The 22,844-nt window shown below is 34.2% G+C and overlaps 1 protein-coding gene and 1 non-coding gene across 3 annotated transcripts in view; both read right to left on the reverse strand.

Annotated features, from left to right (window-relative positions):
• The window catches only part of LOC120348828 (cysteine-rich motor neuron 1 protein-like), a 403,315-nt gene that overhangs the window by 128,116 nt on the left and 252,355 nt on the right, over positions 1-22,844 (reverse strand). The gene's annotated exons all lie outside the window — the stretch shown is intronic.
• Positions 9,268-9,340, reverse strand: Trnak-cuu. Its single transcript has one exon. It is a non-coding gene; the product is annotated as a tRNA-Lys (tRNA).

Genomic DNA, 22,844 nt, shown 5'->3' on the forward strand with positions numbered 1-22,844 from the left:
TTTTACTGTTTTCAAGTAAAGAATCCCGCAGTACCTTGTTAAGAAAACGTCTACTATGAATTTAGTTTAAACGGCACTAAATAAAACATAATTTGGATGAGTGGTACTTGTATGACGATATTGAATCGACTTTGAATTGAAACATGTTCGAATATACAAACATCATGAATGCAAATTACTAAGACAGTTGAATCTGATTTATTCAAGATTTTGATGAAGAAAGAGAAACAAATAATACTGTTCAAAACAAAAATTAATAGGAAATTATAGTTTTGTGGCTAAAACGCCTAGATTTATCAACAAAACGTATACTTAATATTAACAAAAGGTCTTTGATGATTAAAAAATAGTTGGATGTTGTTGTGAAGGGAAGAGAAGAATAATTCTCTACTGGCTTTGAATAATAGAATGTTATAAATAGAAATAGGGTTATAATATTTTATGTTTGGGAGGGGAATGAAAATTGACTGACGTCTTTCAACAGCTATTGAATGTGATCAAATAATCAATTGCATTAATCTAAAAGAAAAGTTCACATCCAAAACTCGTGCAGATGCAGAGTGCATGAGTACACTTCACAGTTGAAGTAGGCCTACTTTTGTGATAATATATAAATAAATAATGGGAATATACGGTACTAATGAATGTTTGTGAATGGGTCCCTCTAAAAACGTTGCAAATGACAAAATTTCATGAAGTAACCATTCTACCAACGTTTTTACACTGAAACATCACTTTATGAAATTTTGTCAGCTTGCAACGTTTTTAGAGGGACCCATTCGTTTATTCACAATTTACATCAGCATTGATTAATTGGTATGTTTGTTTACCCTTTATGCTAATCAACCTTTCTTTGATTATTATCGACATAATGTTCAAACTTTTCACATAATAAGGACAGAGGAAACGATCATGAGTTTAGAAGAGATCAACAAACGGGCCGCTTCTTCTAATAATAACTAACTTATGTTAATCTCTGCATATGTCTACAAACATGAATATACAAATACAGTACAGTCAAATAAAATCAAATGACTGTCATTTATAATAATGAATCCTTGATCTTGCAATCAAAACCTTTGTAATTATTCGTTTCAGGTGGGAGCCTTTCCCAAACACAAAGCAGTTCTGATTACCTACTGCTAACAAACGAATGAATCTGACATCTGGAAGTACAGTATTAGCTTTCTTCGCTTCTCGGCCCACTCATTTCATCTGAATGATCCTCTCCTACACATCCACCATTCATTAAATTTCTCTTATCCGACTCAGCATCAGTTAAAGATCTCTAATTTCAGGAGCATTTGATTTTCATTATCCTTACTTTACATCCTGGAAATTCATGTTTCACATAATAATAGGGAAGTCAAACTACTGGAGAATTTATTTTTTTATTCAAACCAAATCAATTATTCAGTAGATTAATTTATTGAAAAACAATATTGACTGGAGAAAAGGCTTCACCATTATTTATTCGCTAGTTGAAAAGTTAGTAAAAAAGTGTACAATCTCGTTTCCTGAAGGATAACATAAATAAACGAGATTCATATTAGAAAAAACTCATATATTGATTGCATGGTGATGGTTAGTCACTTGTTGAAAACAATGACGATTATATTCCCAAGGGGAAATAGGATTCCTAATTGGATTAATGCGCACAAAAATTAAAAAGTATTAACATAAGTAGCGATGGGTAGTGAAACATAGTGATAGAGTCGGTAAACGATAATAAGAAATCTCGTGTTTTCATTATGATGCATATAGACTTAAATTACAATTGAAAAAATGTTTCAAAAAATTTCAATCAGTGTTTCAATTACCTACAGAATCTATTTCAAAATACGAAATATTCTAAGATGGATTGAAGCATATTGGAGCGTATGAAGGATTCAGAAAATAATTTAAGTAAAATTATGATTATTTCATGTATTCATCAACATTTCATTAACAATACTGTACTCACAAAATTTCTAAATGATCACCCAAGCCTTGATGTAAAATCATTGAGGGGATATGAGGAAAATATATCTGAGGGAAGAGCGATAACCTTGTAACTGCTATTTCTATGAAGGCCTATCGAATAAGTTGAAAGGAATAATTGAAATGGAGACCAATTTCTGAAGCAGGTTCCGATATCGGGCGGAATGTTTGTTTTCTGTACAATATTTTTCATCAGTCTCACAACTGCGTATAAGAAACCCCGTCATTCATAGTATCTGTGATGGCAGGGAGGGGGGGGGGGTTATTTGTAGCAAAAACGCAAGCTTGGCCAATATTGGTTGAGAGCGAACGAGCGTCAGCCAATGAAGGCTGCTGCCCTGGGCAAGACGTCTGATGTAGTGATGTTTGATACTGGTGCTGCATTGTGTTTGCATTTGCGATCGCAGGAGATGAATAAAGGCCAACGTGATAGGAGGGCATTGACCGAGTAGGATTCACCTAATATTATGTCTGTCCACTGTTCAACTCTTATTGCTGCATGTAAAATGATACCGGAAGTGAAAGATATTGGCAGAAGTAACTACATTGCTGGAGAAACATCATTCCTCATTTTAATTCAATTTCAATAATTAACTTTCCACTTTCCTCAATCATTTTCAAATGACAATTCACCTTAAATTTTCCCTATCGTCCAATTCTATTTGTTTTGATGTGTGGCTATATTATGCAGTGTATATGGTCATTAACCTTGTGGGAGGTTATAAACAAAAGAAAAACTCAATTTATTGGAAATAGTTTGCTTGTCGTGAGTTTTTGCTCGAAACATAATTTTTTTGAACTGAGATATTTCTCAATTTAAATTCAATAAATCAAGATTTTGCGAACGAACTCCTGCTTTCTCTAACAACAATTGACTAATAAATAAGTACTGCATAATGAGTAACTATAAATTTTATAAATTTTGTCAGCTTCATTAATATTAGACCTTCATGAAATCATTTCGAGTACTAACTGTATCCAACTTGCAATACAATACCATTCCTGTACCTGTAATAATACAAGTAGGATCACTTGTTTAATTATCACTTATAATATTATCACTTACAATAATCACTTCACTTATATGGTCTACTTTATTCAAATTAATAAAAACAATATAAAACTTGTAGTAGAACAAGTTAACAACAATAAGAACCTTTTATTAAAACATTTTAAAAGCTTTAAAACATTTTAACGACTAGTTTCGACCTACTTCGACCATTTTAACTTGAAAATGTATACTTGTAAACTTGGAACAAGTTTTATGTTGTTTTTATTAAGTAGGATCATGTATGCACAAAATGATCGTGCAATACAAGGAAGTATTTGGAAAATGGAAGTTAAAAAAATACAAAGAAAAGTGCGGATGATAATAATGGAAGCGTGGAAAGCACAGACGACAGTTTTCGTTTCGAATGGACTCTTTATGCTTCGATTTGAGCAGAACAGGCAGGAAAAATGCGTTGACCGAATGGAGTCGTAACAATTCGGGTCTAGTCAGCTGGAAAGCACCACTCTCCCAGACTTTCTGATCCTGAGTTGCAAGATGATGATTTTTGTAAGGCTGGAAGTTCAAGCCACTTCAACATATGAGAATCTCTCCTCTGCAGCAGCAAGCAGTATCAGAAATCTTTTTTGGGAACGATCTTTCCATCCGTGTCGTGGTCCTCCTATCATTTTATGGATGTATAATCCGGATAACTCCCACCATAACTGCATGCTTTCTCTCTTTCAACATCGTTTCTTGAAATTTGTTCACTGTCTTCGTTCCACTCACTGAGAAAGCTCAACTGAAATATTACTGACTCTCATTATTTTATTTCCACCATCTTTCAGTATTTTATTCTGGATCTCACTGATTTCTCCCACTTACAAAGTAGTTGCCTCTCTGTTTCTCATCCACAACTGCTTTCTATTTCGAATTTTCATCCTTTCCTTATCTATTCTCTCAACTCCTTCACCTTTTTTCCTTTACAATTCATTCTCTCATTTACTTAGAACTGTCCCCATCTAGAATAAATTCTTATTCTCTACTGAAAACCATTTTATGTCTTCATATAATTCTCCCTAATCCGACGAATTCCGCCTTTCCCATTTAACTCTTTCAACACATTTATATTTATTCATTCCCAATTGTTTCTCAACGTATTCCATTGTGTTCCTTTTTTCTGAATAGTGTATACTTCAACTTTTAAAACTTTCGAGTTGCAATACATTGTATTCCCTATCTTGTGTGTTACACCAATTGAGAAGTTATGAAAATGAGTAGCTATAGTCCTTATTCCTACGTTCAATTGTTATTTTCAACCAGCTGAATCGTTACCTGTTCATATTCTATTATTTTCAATTATAATTATCATCTTCATCTTCATTTTGTTTCCATTTCTAGCTCCTACTATTTTTCTTCTCTTCTGTCTCTTCTGCTCTTCCACATAATTTTCATTCAATCTTCCTCTTCTTCATCGTGTTCTTATTCGTTTTCTTCCTCTCCCACTTTTTCTTATTTTATTTTTTATTCCTCACGTCCTTTTCAACTTTCTTACTCTCTTTTTCTTACACATTTTTTTCTCTTCCTCTTTCTAACTACTTCCTTCTTTTCCCTCCTCTCTCTTTTCATATCCTTGTTCTTCTTCCCCCTCATCATCTAATTCACGTCTCTCTACCGCACAGTGTCTCTCTTCCATCCCTGCCATCATTTCAACAAATAAAAATAATCTTTTTCGCAGTACAGCTTCCCTGCACAGGCATTCGCTGAGGCCGAGATTATTATCATTACGGCTTGCGGTCGAGAGTCCAGCCAAAGTCCAGCCTACTGGAAGCATTCAAGTTTACTGTCTTTTCACGACTGCAATCATTCCAGATTACTGCGGATATTGTTCGCTCACCCCAAACAATGTCTTTCATTTGTAGGGGGCGTGTCCAGAGACACTTCACTGAGCAAAAACTGCAATTCCCCAATAAAAAAGGTTGTGATCGTTGAAAGCCGTTCAAGGAAGAAGTAAAAAAAAATCAGCTTAAGAGATTCAGAATCATCTACATTATTGACCATTATGGAAGAAGGTACCTTATTTCAATATTGGAGTAATAATAATATACCTAATAATAATAATAATAATAATAATAATAATATTTGAATATTATTTAACCATCTTTTCAATAACATTGTCTATGCTCTCCAGGAGATTTTGATTGCACAAATGAAAATTTTCTTTCACTCATTGTTCTATATTACTTGAACACATGTTTACAAATATTGTGTTGAACACAAGTAGTATTGAAACGGTTTCAGACGTGAGAGGCAGTTTAGTACACTATAATCCACTTTGAAATCTCAAATATACTGTCAAATATTATTTATTTCATGAAATAGGAACATAATCTGTTCCTAGATTGTTGTGAGAGAATATTAAATACCGAGAAGGTATTTTGAAAAAGGCGTATATTGGCAATCTTACACAAAAAATTTCCATATATCAATGATTTGTGCAAATATTGAGAAAGAAAAGCAGGGGAAATTGAGATACGGAAGATACAACAATTTCCTCATTTTCTAGTTGTTATGTTTACAGTTCAATGTTGTGATTTATATCCTTACTTTTGACCTTACCAGGTCAAATGGAACATTTGTCCTTTCCAAGAGTACTTAGTCCTATAATGCTAATAGGTATAGTACCTATATTTAAACTTTGAAAATGGAAGAGAAATATTATCCAGTCTTCATGGAGCGGGAGCAGAGCACACAAAGATACTTCACTTCCACTTTAAAAATGTGGAAATTTCTAAGGTTTGGTATGGTTTGCAAACCATAATCACACATCTAATTATTGAAAAAGCTACCAGGTTTTTAAGAACGTGATAATCACGCATGTTTATCCATCAAACACTACTCCACTAAAGAAAACATGTTGAAAAGACAGATTGTGTGAGATTGAATGGAACGACATAAACACAGCTTCCAGGGAACACACATGCAAGCACAACCCTACAATTATTTTCTCTACGCTCGAATGTAAACAAGAGTGAGTAGCAATTTGCTGCAGGTTCCAAAACATTGGAAGGTTGCCGGTTTGGAGAGAGGCGAAAGATAGAGTGAGTGAGTGTTACAAACCAACATAAACAAAGTACAATTATAAATTTGTTTCAAAGACGGTAGGAGGTGTCCGGTTTAATTCTTGGGGCGCCACAACATTATAAACCTGTTTTCTTATGAGAATGGGAAGGTAGAATAGGTGTGTTGATGTGGAAAAGAGATATAAAATGGGAGAAAATGAATGATCGAATGTTAAGCGAGGTATAAATTTATGCAGTAAGTCCGTGCAATGGACATAAACTGAGTGCTGGGAGCCCAGTGCCTACCCAGGCCTGCCTGACCTTTAAGGCTTATCTGAACTGCATCAATAATTCATTGGCCTGTGGCGCCAATACATTATTAAGTAATTTAGTAGAAGATTTAAAAGCTCACCACTCCATAGTGGGCCTTCTTCTCATAATATAAGCTCCAGCTTGCCTGACATTTAAATGCAGAAACGGGACAGCAGACCAGTAAAAAACTCAATAAACAAGGTGAAATAACAACATCCTGTGCACACTTTTGGTGGACCAAATCACTCGAACTGTCACTGATGTTGACAGATTAATTATGGCACAAGGTTGGATATCACTGTATCTTTTTAGCAGTCGAGAACCGCAGGAAGAACTACTCTTCAAAGGCATAATCACCTTAATTGGTACAAGTAGTAACGATAGCTTGGTTGATTGGGCTGGAATTGGGAATCACGCCAATAAAAAAGGCTTCCAAGAAAATGGCGATAATTGCACAGCTCATAGTGAATTTGTACTCACGTATTTGATAGTGCAATATCCTGTTTTAAATGATGGGTCGAAAGATAAGAAAAATTATCATAAAGATGAAAATTCGTCTTACATTTCAACTATTTCTAAAACAAATTAGTATCGTTATTCTGATTTCAAAAATGATTGATAATATACGCTTACCTCATACACCTGGAATCTGCTGCATTCTTGAATCAGACTATTAGAGATTGAACTCACCTAGAAAAGAGAAACAATAAGGTAGGTAAGTACAAAAGTATGAAATTATTTCACACACTCGACAGCTGATTTATGATGAATAATTCTATAGTCTGATTTTTACTCTAATATATTGGCGTACGAAGGAGGCTCCTTTTTCCTTTTATATTATCCTTGGAATTTCCAAAAACCTTGTATATACGTCGACACGCAATTTGAAAAGAAACATCTGTCAAATTGCATGAAAATCTATTACCGCGTTTCGCCGTAAATGCGCAAATAACGTAAATAACATATAAACATTTAAACATAAAGAGAAATGCCAAACCGTCGACTTGAATCTTAGACCTCACTTCCCTCGGTCAATTATAGATACAAGATTATCTTCACTTCCTATTCCATAAATTCCTCATTATCATGACTCACAAAGCTAGATGAGAAATATACCCGAAATACTTTTTCATCTATTCGATGTTTTATCAAGATAATGATATTTAATAAGCTGAATCTTACTGATTCAATGGTTTTCTATATCCTACATTGATAGAATATCAAGTGAGAATCAACTTTTAAAAGATGACATTTTATTCATGAATATTAATGTCACTGAACTAAACGTGATGGCAGACTTGAGTTCATTGTACAGTAAATAAAACAATTGAGTAGCAGATTAAAAAAATAAGATGGATATCCGAAAAGTAGCATGAAACACTATGTACGCCGGAAAATACGCAACATGGCAACAGATGTTGGGGGCAACATGATGGAGTGGGTTACAAAAAAAATGTAAACGAGACATTTCGATTAGACTACAGCTATAGTGAGATTCACTTTCAACTGTCATAGTTCGTCACGAAAAACATAAATACTTCCCGTAAAAACCAATGCTGACAGAGTGAATCTCACTATAGCTCTGATGCACCGTCGAATACACCACACAGAGTCAACTTACAAAAAGTCGAAAATCATCAGCTTGGAAACATAAATACAAGTCCGAATGCTTTGTGGAGCTTAGAATTTAATGATCCAACAAGTCTATAAACTGTGTGATCAGTCTACAGCTCAATCGGACTTGAGATGTTTCACTCCAACCAAAACGTGTTTCAAGCTATGACTAGTTTTATTCGGGAAGAATAAATCAGAATGGAAGTTCATCGCCCACATATGAGTCACATTACATTCACAACGACATAATAATAGAGATCGTTAAAGAAACAAAATTTTACTGTCCGGCCTCAGATGCCCATCAACCAACCGCAAAACTTCAATCGTTTTGTAAGTTATTTTCGTAGGCATGTGGGTAGGGTAGCTGTTTTTCATACAATACACATTATTTATGAGACGGTAGATTTATATGCGAATAATAGATTCCAAATTTTATGACAATAGCACAAGTTTTTAAAATATGCAAACCTACACATTTATCCCAAGTTTTACCTGGAATATATTTTTACTTTTCAAACAACAATCAGGTTAGTCAGATGTATTTCTACTAGTGACAATATTTAGGAAGGGCATTAATCATTTGAATACTTATTCGACAAAAATTAACAGATAACAGTCAACTAGGCATATTCAACTCTTGTAAAACTTTCTTTATATGGGAGAAACAGTTGTAGCTGTGAAAGCTAAAGTTCCTTTCTCAGAAGGAATATTAACGGATTTCGTTAACTTCTACGCAAGTGTTTATAAAATAAGATAGGTATCCAAAGTGGAAATAAATATTCACTATACCATCGAAAATGGTATATTCGTAGATAATCATTTCACTAAACTGGAATAATGTCAAATTCACAAATTGTTGAATATCAATGTGAAATGACATATTTTCAAGCTATTTCAGTGGAAAAATTATAATGTAAAACCAAGTGATAATTTCAAACTAGATGCATTATTTTTTACAGAAATATTATGGAAGTAGTCAACCATATGTTCAAGTCTTGAAGTTTAGCTTCGACATTGAAATAAACGGCAGATGAATTTACTTCTGTCTGAATTGTAAAACTTTCAATAATCGAGAGGAATTCTATTGAACCTTTCTATTTCCATTGCAATCCGCAAATTTATCTTCCTCATTGGATAGCATACACAATGTTACTGATAATTACAAGTATTATAAAAAAAGTTCAAGTTGAAAAGTTGAATTGTTTAAAAAATCGGAAATCTGGAGCGAGCAGAATTAAATGGAGATGCAACAAATACAATTGAATTCAATAAAATATAACAAGAAACTACATTTTGTAAAACAAAAAATACCGCCCAACGTGGGGCTCGAACCCACGACCCTGAGATTAAGAGTCTCATGCTCTACCGACTGAGCTAGCCGGGCTTATGAATGACAAACTGGACAGTGCGTATTTCGGACACGGCATACCAACTCACCAATGTAGTTTGGATTGCTTTGGACACTAAAAAAAAGAATGATTCTGTTTTTTTCCTCACAGCTTTGGAGCTGGCTTCGCTCGATAATAGAACTGCTTGTCTGTGAAGTGTGAACTGTGATAATATTGATAATAGTATTTATAATTGATAATAGTAATTCATATTGTTAAAAAAAATCTATATTCTAGTTTTATTCTTCACTTTCACGAATATCACTCATTATGATTGATAAAATTATCAAAATGATCGGGAGAGAAGGAATATGGTGAATTAGAAGTAATAAACTTGTGCTGAAGTAGGTACAGAGAACATATTACGGTACGGTATAAACACAGAGAGAATTCAAAATAAGATAGCATAGAATTTACACTAGAAACAGAGATGTGGAATAGAATTATGTGGAACTGACAACATTATATTTTATTTAATTTCACCGTATGTAAAATGTATGAGTAATGTAATAGCATACGGTATGTTATCTTTTCTCTTTACATAATATGTAACATACCCTATGCTATGTTATTAATAATTTTTACCATTATTAATGATATACAGTATACAGCAATTTACTTAAACAGAACCGGTGAGAAAAAAAGGTAGAAAATAACAATACATTTATAATAGAAATATAGATCCATTTACAGTATAAGGTATCGAGCTGCTCGAGGTTCAAACTCCGAGTTTACTAGAGATTGATGTTGTCAAGAAGAATAGATTTCACAATTTTCGGAAAAAATATAGTTTTCAATATAGGAATGATGTAACAATTTTCTTATTTTATTCAGAATGGATGTATTCTTATCAGTTAGCCTACCACCAATGCAAATACACGAAAAAAATAATTTGTATGGAGTACGGTAAAGTGGAGAATTTAGGTTTTAGATTCGTATTTATGAGTTATCTCTGAATCTTTGAATTCACAATGAATTATAATTGCATGAATTATTTCTGTAATAGATGATAGTCGTTCAAAAGTAAAAAAATCGTTCAATCAGCCTACACTGAGAATCTTAATTACATTAGTAATCCTGAAGTCTTGATCAGGTTGCAATGAGACTCTTTTTAGATGGTTTGCTATCCAGTTTATTTTCCAACTGTTTATTTTTACATCAACACTTAATAGAACTTTCAGTTTATCTTATTTTTTTTTTTAATTTATCTATTATTATGATTCAGTTTAGCTTGGTGGTCAGTTGATGATATTGGGATGTTCAATCATTTATTTATTTATTTATTTATGGAGACAACAGGTCACCCCTAATGTGTCTCCTTCACAAATACAACAATACAAGATACAATACGTGAAATACAACAATACAATGAAAAAAAAATGAACAAAGTAACTTTCAATTGCAATATTGTTAAAAGAAAAAAAACTATAGAAATACAAGAGAAGGAAAGAAAAATAGATGTATACAATAAAATAATTATAAAACGGAATATAGAAATGAAAAGGTTCTAAAATTAAAATAAAAATGTTACAAAGAATGGATAAAACTAACAAATGAATGTCAGAGGACTGGTACCTGCCAATGAAGCAACAGAATGAGTAATGTACGAGAACATAGTGCAATAGATACACACCTATATACAGCAACAAATAATCGACAACACGACTGAGCAAAGATATCTCACAATAGACTGTTTAATATTCTATAAAATTTTTCACGAGAGAACCAGAAGATGTTCAGTTGCCCAGAGAAACAGTTGAAAAGTCTTTGAATTCTGTTGACTGGAGAATTATAGTGACTCACAGTTCTGGACCGGGGCACAAAAAAAGAGAAAGTGGAGCGACGTGATATGGTAGATATATAAATATTTACATATGAAAGCAAATATGGGGAATCTATTTTATTATTTAATAAGCTATGAAGAAAAATTAAAGACTTAACATCTCGTCTTGTTTTTAATGATTTCAATTGAAACATATTTCTCAGAGTGTCAGAGGGAAAGTCAAACGGACAATTGAAATTGAATTTTCTGAAGTGAATGTACCTTAAAAATTTATTTTGTAAACGCTCCAAAAGTAGCACTTGATCATTACAATAAGGGTTCCAAATTTCAGACGCATACTCAAGAATACTTCGGACAAGAGATTTATACAGAAATATTATGGGTGAGACATCATTGAAAGGTGAACATGTTCTCAGAATAAACCCCATCTGCTGATTGGCCCTACTACACAGAAGGTCTATATGTTTATTGAATGTAAAATCAGAGCTGTAAATCACACCCAGGTCCTTAAAAGACTCTACCTCCTCCAACGGTATACCATCAATACTATAGATGCATCTGTGTGAAGCTACCTGCCGGGAAAATGATAAAGTTTTGCATTTAGCTATATTTATTCTAAGGCCATTATTCATACTCCATACACTTAGTTTATCAACATCCATTTGAAGGCTAAGGCAGTCATCAGGGCTCAAAATCGCTTTGTACAGCTTCACATCATCTGCATACATCAGACAGGATGAACCATCAAAGACAGCAGGGAGATCGTTAATGAATAGAAGGAAGAGAAGTGGTCCAAGGTTAGAACCCTGAGGCACCCCAGATGTACAGTTGAAAGTTCTAGACTTGAAATTATGTACTCTAACATACTGCACTCTTGAATTCAAATAGCTCTCAACAAGATTTGCCAGGCTTGTACAGAAACCAATCGACTTTAGTTTTTTAACTAATATTCTGTGATTGATTGAATCGAATGCCTTTGAGAGATCAGTATAAACAACATCAACCCGCCCTCCACCGTCAAGAACTCTGGATACCTCATTGCTGAACTCCATTAGATTAGTCACCGTAGAACGGCCTGACAGAAATCCATGTTGCTCGTCCGCAATTACTCCCTTCACCTGCCTGTATATAACTGCATGCAAAATTCTTTCAAAAACTTTGGAAAAGCAATTAAAATTGATATGGGCCTATAATTACTTATATCAGTTCTCTTACCTGACTTGAAGATAGGAGTAATTCTAGCGACCTTCCATTTAGAAGGGAATTGGCCAGTCCTAATCGATAAATTGAAAATGAATTGCAATGGACTAAGGAGTACCTCTGCACAACCCTTCACAATAAAAGTAGGTATCAAGTCAGGGCCCTCGGAACAGCTAGATCTAAGGCTGCTAATAGCAGACAGGATCTCGTCAGAGGAGACAGAATCAATACCAACACCTAATCTCAAGCTCCCAGACATCTCCAGCTCATTCTCATGCATATCAGGGGCGGCGTGTGTATCAACCTCATACACTGACTCAAAATATTTCGCGAACCCATCTACAACCGCAGAACCGCAGTAGGACTCCCCATTCAGCGACATCGTCGACTCCACAAACGACGTTTTTCTTTTGGAATTTACATAATTCCAAAAGTTTTTCATACTTCCATCTAAGCCTGACTGAATCGATGTCAAATAGTTTTCATGAGACTTAGATATTCTAGCCTTCAAGGATGTTCGTAAACTTTTGAAAAGGTTATCATGATAAGGGGACACTCTTCTTTTTCGTGCACATCTATTCTTAATCCTCAAATCAGAAATTATATCAGGAGTAAACCAAGGTGGATATTTATTATTTTTTTTCTTCAATACGATCCTTGGAATACACTCATCCAAATATTTGTAGAGAAGACTATAGAACTCGTCCACTGCAGAGTCGACATCAGTACAGCCAAACACAGAGTCCCAACAACAGTCTCGCAGCTTACAATAAAGTTGGAAGTAATCCCCTTTAGAATAATTATACCGGGATTCAAATGGATCACCCGGAGATTCATTTGCCTCCGGAACAGAATACGAAGCATCAACACACAATGCCGGGTGATGGCCGTCTTCAGGAAGCAAGGGATCATCGCTTTGGAAGACTTTGGCAGGAAAGTTACAAAGGACCAGGTCCAAAGTCCTACCCAGTTCGTTTTTTACCGGATTTAGAGAAACAAGATCATAGAATGACATAAAATTGTGAAGCATTCTTGCCTTAATTGTCCCCACAAAAAAATCATAATCATTTGAGCAGATTTCAGGCAGATTAAAGTCTCCGATAACCAAGAAATTACCGTTGATTAGGCCATTGAGTGATTCAAGGTGGTCACAATAATTGAGAAAGACATTTGTTGAAATTGTCGGCGATAAATAAACAGCATTGATGAAGAAGTGAGTGGAATTAGATCTTATTTTTATTCCGACGGAATCATAATTATTATTAATGTCACTTATTGTGAGCTCCTCACAGAGCTCAGATTGCAACGATCTCTGAACGGCGACAAGTACTCCTCCTCCCCTCCGAAGACCATCACCACTACCCCTATCACTTCGATAAACAGCATATCGTTCATCAAATATTTCAGAACTTTTTATGCCATCATGTAACCATGTTTCAGTCAAAATTATCAGATCATAGTCGCTGCCCAATAACGATGCGTACAGACTTGAAGTTTTAGTACGAAGTCCTCTAACATTCTGATAATAAATGGATAAATTAGAATTCAATGACATAAGATACAATAATAAAAATTAATGAGAAAAAATATAAAGCCTAAACAAGAAAAGGAGAATAGAAATTTGAAGTTGGAAAAAAAAAAAAAAGTATAAACCTAATACAAATTTTTAATAACTTTAAGCTATGCCTCAAAAAGATACTACTCCGCACTTTAATTAATCTGTGAAATTGAATGGCTTCTAACAGAAACCGCATCATTCATCACCATTCAATATGTAAAGTATCAAATTTGGGTAGATAAAAAGCCCTAACAGAAACAGTAATAGGTCTGAAAATAAAGTAACTGGCTAATATCGCCAAATAGATAATAACTAAGATTAGATAGCATCAGTCTGTTCTGGCTAAATGGTACAAAAACCTAAAAAGGATTTGAAGGAATTTTATTGCTCATAAATAGATTATTATATAAAATATTTGAAGATTGAGGTTAGGTACATGTATTCACGGATCGGTGACCTAGAGATCAATCAAATCGAGAAACGTAGAATCTGACCAAAACCCCTTGGCAGAGCTCTACCGCAATCAAATAGTGTGCAATGTGAAAAAACACCTGTTCACGTGGCTAATTATTAGGTAGCATGAAATTAATATTAATGTATAGAATATTAGCTAGCATGTAAAGAGCATAACAAATAAACCAGATAAAAATAATTTAATGTATTCAGGAAATAAGAGGTACCAGGCGCATGAATACCGAATAAAATTTGCATGCACCAATAGTAAAATGGCAGTTAATAGGCGGCAATTGTAGGCCAATTCAAAAATATTTATATATATTTCTATAAATGTTCGGAATCTATGTTGAATTGTTGTATAGTCTATGTTATCGATATGGCTCGAAAGCAAAGAAATTATTAATCATACAATCTAAGCAATATTTTGGTATTTTTTGTAAGATCTATTTGAACCTAAATGGCGGAGGACTAAGATATTTAAATTTTATGCTAATTTGAAAGTCGGAAATAGGATCTGTAAAACTGGAGAAAGGAGAACCAACGACTCGCCAACCAAATGCCACCAGGAGAGGACCCCAAATATTTTAGAGCGTAGTACCTTGATAATGATTTTTGTAAAAGTTAAAGTTAAAGTAAATTATTAAATTTCTTAAAAGACTTCGTGATGCTATTGTGAAGCAGAAGTCATTTTCATTTTTTAAATAAATTTATAACCCCTGGAAGAGACGATTCCGGCTACCATATTCCCGGACCACATGGAGTTGGATCGACATCGGCGGCTTACAAGAAGATTTTCGACACGTGAGTGATTAATATTGAATTAGTGATGGGCGCCCTAGTGCTTCGAATTAATCTGATGATCAAAGCTAGCTCGCCGAAAGGGTTTTTAATATAAATTAAGAAATTAATAAGAGTAATACTTGCGCAAGTAAAATTAGTATTAAAGGTATTTATTTGAAAGAAAAATATAGATCAATATTTCAGAAATTTCTATTAAATCAAAGAAGTACAAAATCTAGGCTATCAATACATATGCATATGATATTTAATTTTTTTGCAATATAATTTGCGATAGTTTGTTATAGCTCTAATTCACTAGATGAATGGCTCTACCTATTCCGTCAGGTGCCGAATCTTGCACCCTGAGATAAAAATATATATTCGATACAAAGAAATCTGCTCAGTACTAGAGATTTTAATTATATATATATTTGGATTATTAGTGGCTAATTTATCAAGCTGATCTTAAAGCACATATTTTTAATTGAATTGTCCAAGTCGACAAGTATTAGCAAGCGCATATCGCAGCTCATGCAAAAGAATGCATATGATTTTAAGATAAAGGCACATGGTAATGATTCGTGCCATAAATCTAGAATATAAAGTTTAGCCTGTGATATTTTATTGATTTCAATTATTGTTCTATTTTTATATTATATTTTTTATCGCTCTTTATATATTTCTTGCCTCGATTTATTTTTTGCATTATTTGTGTAATATATGTATGAAACGTTATGGTGTGCAATTTATTTATTATTCCTCATCACTATTGTATAAGTATCATATTTATATATATTTATTTTTTATTGAATTACAAGAGTTATAGGAGAAGCCCATACCTAGGCCTATCAAGATTTTTTAAGATTGAATACTATTAGAAAACCACGACCTAATTATATAATTATATCAAATCTCATGCTTTACCGACTGATGCCAAGCAGGAGGCTAATCGTTATTTAAATATAAAGAATAACGTGACAAATACAAGAATCATAGACTGCGAAAAGGGCAAGAGCATTATCACCCAAACGCAAAGCACCAATAGAGGAGCGAAAAATCTAGATTAACTCAATATATAAAGAATAAAATAAATGATTACTCGACAAACTAGTCGACTCAATAATAATTATTATCAATCGATACTTTCAAAACGACTAGGTACCGTACTGTAAACTGTTGCTGTAAATTATCTCCTGTAAACATGGGAGAATACAAAGCAGAAGCGGTAACTAAAACTCGATAAGATAGCTTGGTACCTAGTTGGAGATGCACACGGCACTAGAGAAATATAAAAACGAAGAATGATTGAAAGGGAAACCGAGAATGAATGCTTTAAAAGGATACCGATAATGAAAGGAGATGACAATAATCCGTAGCGAGCTCTAACTTCTCCTCAGATAAGATTATTTGAATTGTTATTCACCATGCTAGGCTCACCCAACAAAGATTCCCGAAAAACGGTAGATAATAAAAAGATTAGGTTCAGCAAAGCTACAGAGTTCGCCTTGATGAGACTATTGCATGGAAGAATCAAGTCGTAGTAAGAAAATGCAAACTTTAACACGAATCGTGTTAACATCAATGCATGCGGTGAAAATGACACTCCCCTCAGTCCATCCCCCCTGAACATAATTGAGTCAATAATAATAATATTGAACAATATCGCGAAAAGTAGTAGAAGTATGAGCCAAGTAGGTCAGTATTCAAGCAAGTGTATAGAGTGTACTGTAGCATTGTAATAGAAGAAAAAAAACTTCTACAATAATTAAATTCAACAGGGATAAAAAATAAATGATACGATTGAATGCTATTAAAATTAGGATTCAATGTTATTAGTTGCGATTTAAACCGAAATATATGTCAAAAGAAGCGTAAATTTGAATTGAAAATTCATTATTGAAACCTGAAAGTTAGTGAATAATATAATCATAAAAATTAATCATGATTCCCAATCAAAGCCCAATTTACAAGAATACATATTGATAGAAACAATCAATAGAAGAAAAAAAACTGTCCTCTCCGAGAATGCAAAAATAAACAAAATAATTGAGCTTATTACATGAATTGAAAATGGTCTTATAAATAACACTCGAAACTTAGTACTAGGCACACTTGGCCATGAAAGTCTGCAGTTCATTTTCATTATTAACTGTAAATACCCTTCCTTTATCCACAGGACGAATTTTCACATTCCCAGCCCAGTCAACCCAAACATACTTGTAACCTCGCTCCCTTTGAAGTTTCTTTGCCTGAGACAACATCTTTCTTCGCACCAATGTTAGTGACCCGTTTATGTAAACTGGCTGTTCCTCACCTGGTAAGCCGAATACACGAGATGACAGTCTCCTCACCTGCTTCTTTCCACTGAGTACCTGATGAGCGACATCGCGACGCACAAACTTGGCGACTATTGCTGGCGTCGGCTGCGCAGCGCTTGCCTTCAGCCGGTGACAGATGTCGATCGCTTCGGCTCCTACGTCCACTCCAACAGCCCTACACGTCGCCAACACCAAGTCGCGAACGTTTTCATTTTCAGAGAAAGGCACTCCACGGATCTCGAGCGTATTTTTTCGTCCGTACTGCTCGAGTGCGTCCAATTTATCAGTCAAAAGTTCGACACTCTTCTTCAACTGTAGATTGTCGCCCTGTAGAGCCGAAATGATTTTTTCCTGCGTCTTAATGATTTCACCTTGCTTGGTCAGTATTTCCATATTGGAAATATTTCCATATTGTCCAAGCAGGACTGCAGCGATTGCTGGAGCTTTGCCTGACCCCCAGCAATCTCCTCTCTCAGTGCAAGTATAGTTTTTCAAAAAGTTCCACTGTTATTGGCGACCGCAAATCACTTACACTAGCCACACGTTTAACTGGTGTATCCGAACTACTGTTTCTTTGGGCTCGAAGCTTTGATGTACAGTTCTTACATACCCAGGTTGACATTAAATCGAGTTCAGCCTCACTCAGGTCCCTTCCACCACCAGTACATCTTCCATGGAATATAGAATTACACTCAGTGCATACAACTTTATCCTTAGCCGAGCGATTCACGGATAATTTACACTCCTCACAAGCACTCATATTTAGATATAATATGACAAATCACGAATATTTTTGTGTGAAAGAAAACGAATAAGAGAAACCGGTAGGCAATGAAAAAGAGTGAAAAAAATAGAATCAGGGTAGAAATAAATAACTGAACAAGAGGCACAGCAAGAAAATAGAACTATTGCATAGCAGAGATAAGCGCGTTACGATAACAGAGCGTGAATTCAAAAGGTCTTTCCTCAACGACAGCTACTCTGATACTGATGAGACATAGAGACATGAGATCATATGAGACATGTAAACATTAACCAATTGACAAGATTGCTACATTACAAAATATTCTTTTATTTTGCCCTTGGAAGTCAGTCAGTCCTTGGAAAGCTGAAAGGATTAACAGGGTACAGAAAGACATTATGGCAAAATGTAGTTGGTGTAAGTAAGTGAATCAATAATTCGGAAAGATAGCAATGGACGAGGGAAATGGATTTGCCACCACCAAGGCTGGAACGGTCAGATAAGAGCACACAGCAATTATTTGACAATTTTCATTCACATCATCAAGTATGACCAGATTTCCTGTTTTATTATTTTAGTTGTGCTCATAGTGTATGATAACTGGAGAACATGAAGGGGTTGGAACTGATGAGAAATTAGATTCAATTAAAGATAGTAATTGGAGTAGTTTGGCTGTAGGACATAGTTTTCTATTTCCGCTAATACTCGCACTCCTCCCAAAACTAAATTCCAAAATTTCTGAGGAATCTTGCTTAGAGTTAATTTTACATTCACATGATATGTAATTATTCATCATTACTGTATAATGCTCTAAGTTGTATAAGTTGTATAGAGTGAAAGTACTTAGTTTCCAGAATTTTCAAAATACCCTTTTTTATAATCTGTAAATCCAAAACCAGAAATCGAAGAATCCTGCGCGACCACTCAATTATTGGAAACTTTTTTGTGTTTATTTTTGCAGAGAATGCTTTTTCAAAAAAACCCAAGGTTTTTGAAATAGAACGGAAAAATTGTAAAAAAGTACCAAAATTTGAGGTTTTTAGGGGTGAAGCCGCACTCTGGCGTGTCAGCAAATCGAGTTCAGCACCCCAAAATACATATAAAACCGACGAGAAAAATTATTTCGGGACTGTTTCATGAAAAATGACCATTTGACTAGACTGTTACTCTCACTATTTGGTTTCTATACAGGAGATAATAATTCATTGGAGCCTGTTCATTCGTTCGTTGGGTTTATCTATTCATTGAAGGAATAGTATAGGGTGTTTCACACCCTGGTAGTTTTCGCGCCTGGTCTCATGTGAAGCTCTTGAATCATTGCTTGCACAGGACAATAATTTTATTCTTTAGGGGCTGTTTCCTGAAAAATGACTATTTGACTTGACTGAAAAAGTAAAAGTTTATTTCAAGTTGGCAGAGTGGCTGTATCTTCTGAATAGAACCTCTTGAACGAGATTATTTATTGATTTCCATAGTGAAGCACATAAGACTAACTAGTTATAGAATATGATCGAACTCATAAAATACAGCACAGTATTGAGATAACTAGTTATTTTTTATTTAAATAGTTTCTTTATTATATATATTCGATATTCAACGAGTTCACAAAGCAATACGGCACTTGCCGATTCAAAAGTAACAATATTCGTAGAAAATGAATAATACAAATATTATACGGGAGAATGATGTACTTATTGTAACAATAGGACTTTTGTCATGGCGGTTTATGAAAATTTGTTTTATTCCTTAAAGCATGTATGTAATTCAAATATCTATGGCCTGAAACTTTTATGGTCCACAGAGTTTATAACGGATACACGCGGCCATTCATTTTCATCGACAAAGTATAAAACATTTTTGTTTACTTTGGAAAGAGAAAGCACTCAAACCCGACCCAGCATAATTCTGTTGTTAGTTTACATATCCTCTTCCCCTCCAATGACACTGACCAATAACCTGAGATTTACGATTCCAATTTGTTGAACCCTACATATATTCGAAATTTATTCCCTTATTATGCTGCGCTTGTTTTTTATTGCGATTATCGTTTGAAAGTACCGCGCGCTCAAAAGCTGGAGCCTCAATAAAACGCAGGAATTTGGTTATAAACAAGATGGCGTCCCGGCTGTGATGAATGTAGAATGTCATAGATAATGGACTACAGCGTGCAGGCAACGAAATTGAGCTTAAAACCTGTAATAAATAAAATACCTCCTCATTGGTTCTCAGGTACTGTATTATTGAGAAACAGTCCTCTAGGAATTGGCCAATCGATTTTTTACAGGCAATTCCACATGAAATTGGTCTTCCAAGGATGATAATAATTGAAGTTTCATTATAATTTCATATAGAAGGGTAGAGTATTATTATTCAGATGAATACGGAAACATTAATAATCGGCCCGTGGGCCCCAGAGGTACAATTGGAATGATAAATTGTTTGGCAGAGTCTCATATTTTCCATTTCACTTTGATATTAAAAATGAAAACGTTAAGGGATCCTCTATACCTCGTTCATTTTATTTACTCCGACTGTCCTTTACATGAAGAATGGAAAAGATAGCGAGTTCATTTAATTCAAAATTAATTGACAGTTGATATCTTTTATTCATATCATGAATTATTATTAACAAGGATAAAAAGACTCTGAAGCACTTTTAATTCTTGTTGAAACCTCTCGAAAGAAATGAAAAGGTCCTAATTGAAATGTCAATGAAGAATAATAAATTATTGATTTTAAAATTCAATACCAAATTCAGCTGAAAATCAATAGACGAATGCTATGAAATTAGAAATAGCCTCAATTTGAATTAATTATTAACTAGCAGGGCACCCGTGCTTCGCTACGGGAATTGATGGATAAGATTATTTTTGTGGAATATTTATAATCTGAATACTCTACAAGAATTGTTATAATCGTTTTTGAGATTAGGCCACAATTTGGCATGTGATGAAAGTGCTCTGCAGAATAGTAGACTAATTAGAGCGAATTTCGTAGAATATTGGGCGGGGCTCAAGAGTCGACCTTCACTTTATTCATTGGCAATAAATATTTCCCGTTGACAGTTATCAAATTAGCAGTGATCAGATTATTTTTGCTCTTGTTTGATGCAATTGAAAATTAAATTCCAAATCAAGTTTATTTGAATTTGTTGACTCTGGTATCCATTGATCTCTTGCTTATTCTGGAATTTTTGACATAGCCTATCACTTATTTTTCGTTTCACTTATCCAACAGTGTAAAAGCAGCCAATCCACTGATTCTCTCTGACATGAAGGACCATTCATATACATAAGAGTCCATTCATGATAATTGGAGTAACATTTATTGTGGCTGATTTCTCATGTCCTAAACTTTAGCCTATTATCATGAATATTAAAGTGGGATCGTTTTAATGTGAAATTGTATAAATCTGAATAGAGTTTATTCAATCACTTTGATTATTGACTACCATTCTATGATTTCTTTCTTTGATCCTCGCTTGAAAACAGAAGCTTAGTGATGAAAATTTGGATGTAAATTGACAACTTTAGTATTTACTTGTGATCTATCAATATCAATAGGTTTGTCTTGTGTCATGTAATGACATCATGAAAGGAAATAGGAGCAGCTGATGGAATATTATGTTTTTTTTCGATTTAGTTTTTAGCTGATTTTGAAACATGAAAATAACAGGCCCAGTAGCACCAAAGCCTTTTCAATTTCAATCCTTTTCAATTCCATGACAATTAATCAGAGCAGGGTTTTTTGAATAGAAGGCTTTTCTGATTGGCTCTCGTGGTAAGTTATTTAAACCGGATTAGGAATTAACAGACAGTGCAAATGGCTCTCTCAAGGCTGTGCTGCATACAAACATAGAGCAACAGAGGAACCAATGCAACAGAAGCTGAAGAAATTAGTCGCATTTCTATCACCTCACAATGAACATTACATTCAACTACCATAATGTTTGGAGAGATCGATTTTAAATTTATTTTGCTATAATCCAGTCACTTTCTGAACCTATTCTTCCAGATGTTCCATGAATACTGCAATGTTTTAAAATAAGGTCGCCAAATTTGGTAACTCAACTACAGCTATTATAATTAATATTTTTCATTTGCTCACACTCTCTTACGTTTTCAACAGACTATGGAGAACGTTTTTAATCAGCTGCTACTTGAGGGACTAATAATCCTTTCTCAAGGAACTTCAGCGAATTTTCCCAGAGTTGAGACCGGTTCCAAAATAATGTTTTTTTTGTCGCGAACCCACTATATTCCTGATTTAATCTAAATCGTTAGAGCCGTTTTAGAGATCCGTACGACATACATACATATCCACAAACACACATATTCGAACAGAAATGAATTGCTTTCTTGGTATAATTGTTTCAATACTTCTGATTCCATTCAATAAGAGCTTATTTCACATAATAAGAATTGGGGAACCGAGCTTCCATAGAAATTGCATAGAAAATTTCTAACGAAAGATTGAATTTATAGTTTATATTCCTTTATTCATTTTCTCAGTCGTACAATTATTTTTACAGTTATATGAGGAGGCACAACAGGCTTCTGTCCAAAACTGTCCCTTTTCAAATTTATACTATAGTCCAAAACAAAATCTAGTTTAAGCTACTATCACTCATCGAAATAACAATTTAATCACACTTCTAAAAACA

The sequence above is a fragment of the Nilaparvata lugens genome, chromosome 3 (genome assembly GCF_014356525.2).
Source record: "Nilaparvata lugens isolate BPH chromosome 3, ASM1435652v1, whole genome shotgun sequence".
In the NCBI taxonomy this organism is placed as follows: Eukaryota; Metazoa; Arthropoda; class Insecta; order Hemiptera; family Delphacidae; genus Nilaparvata; species Nilaparvata lugens.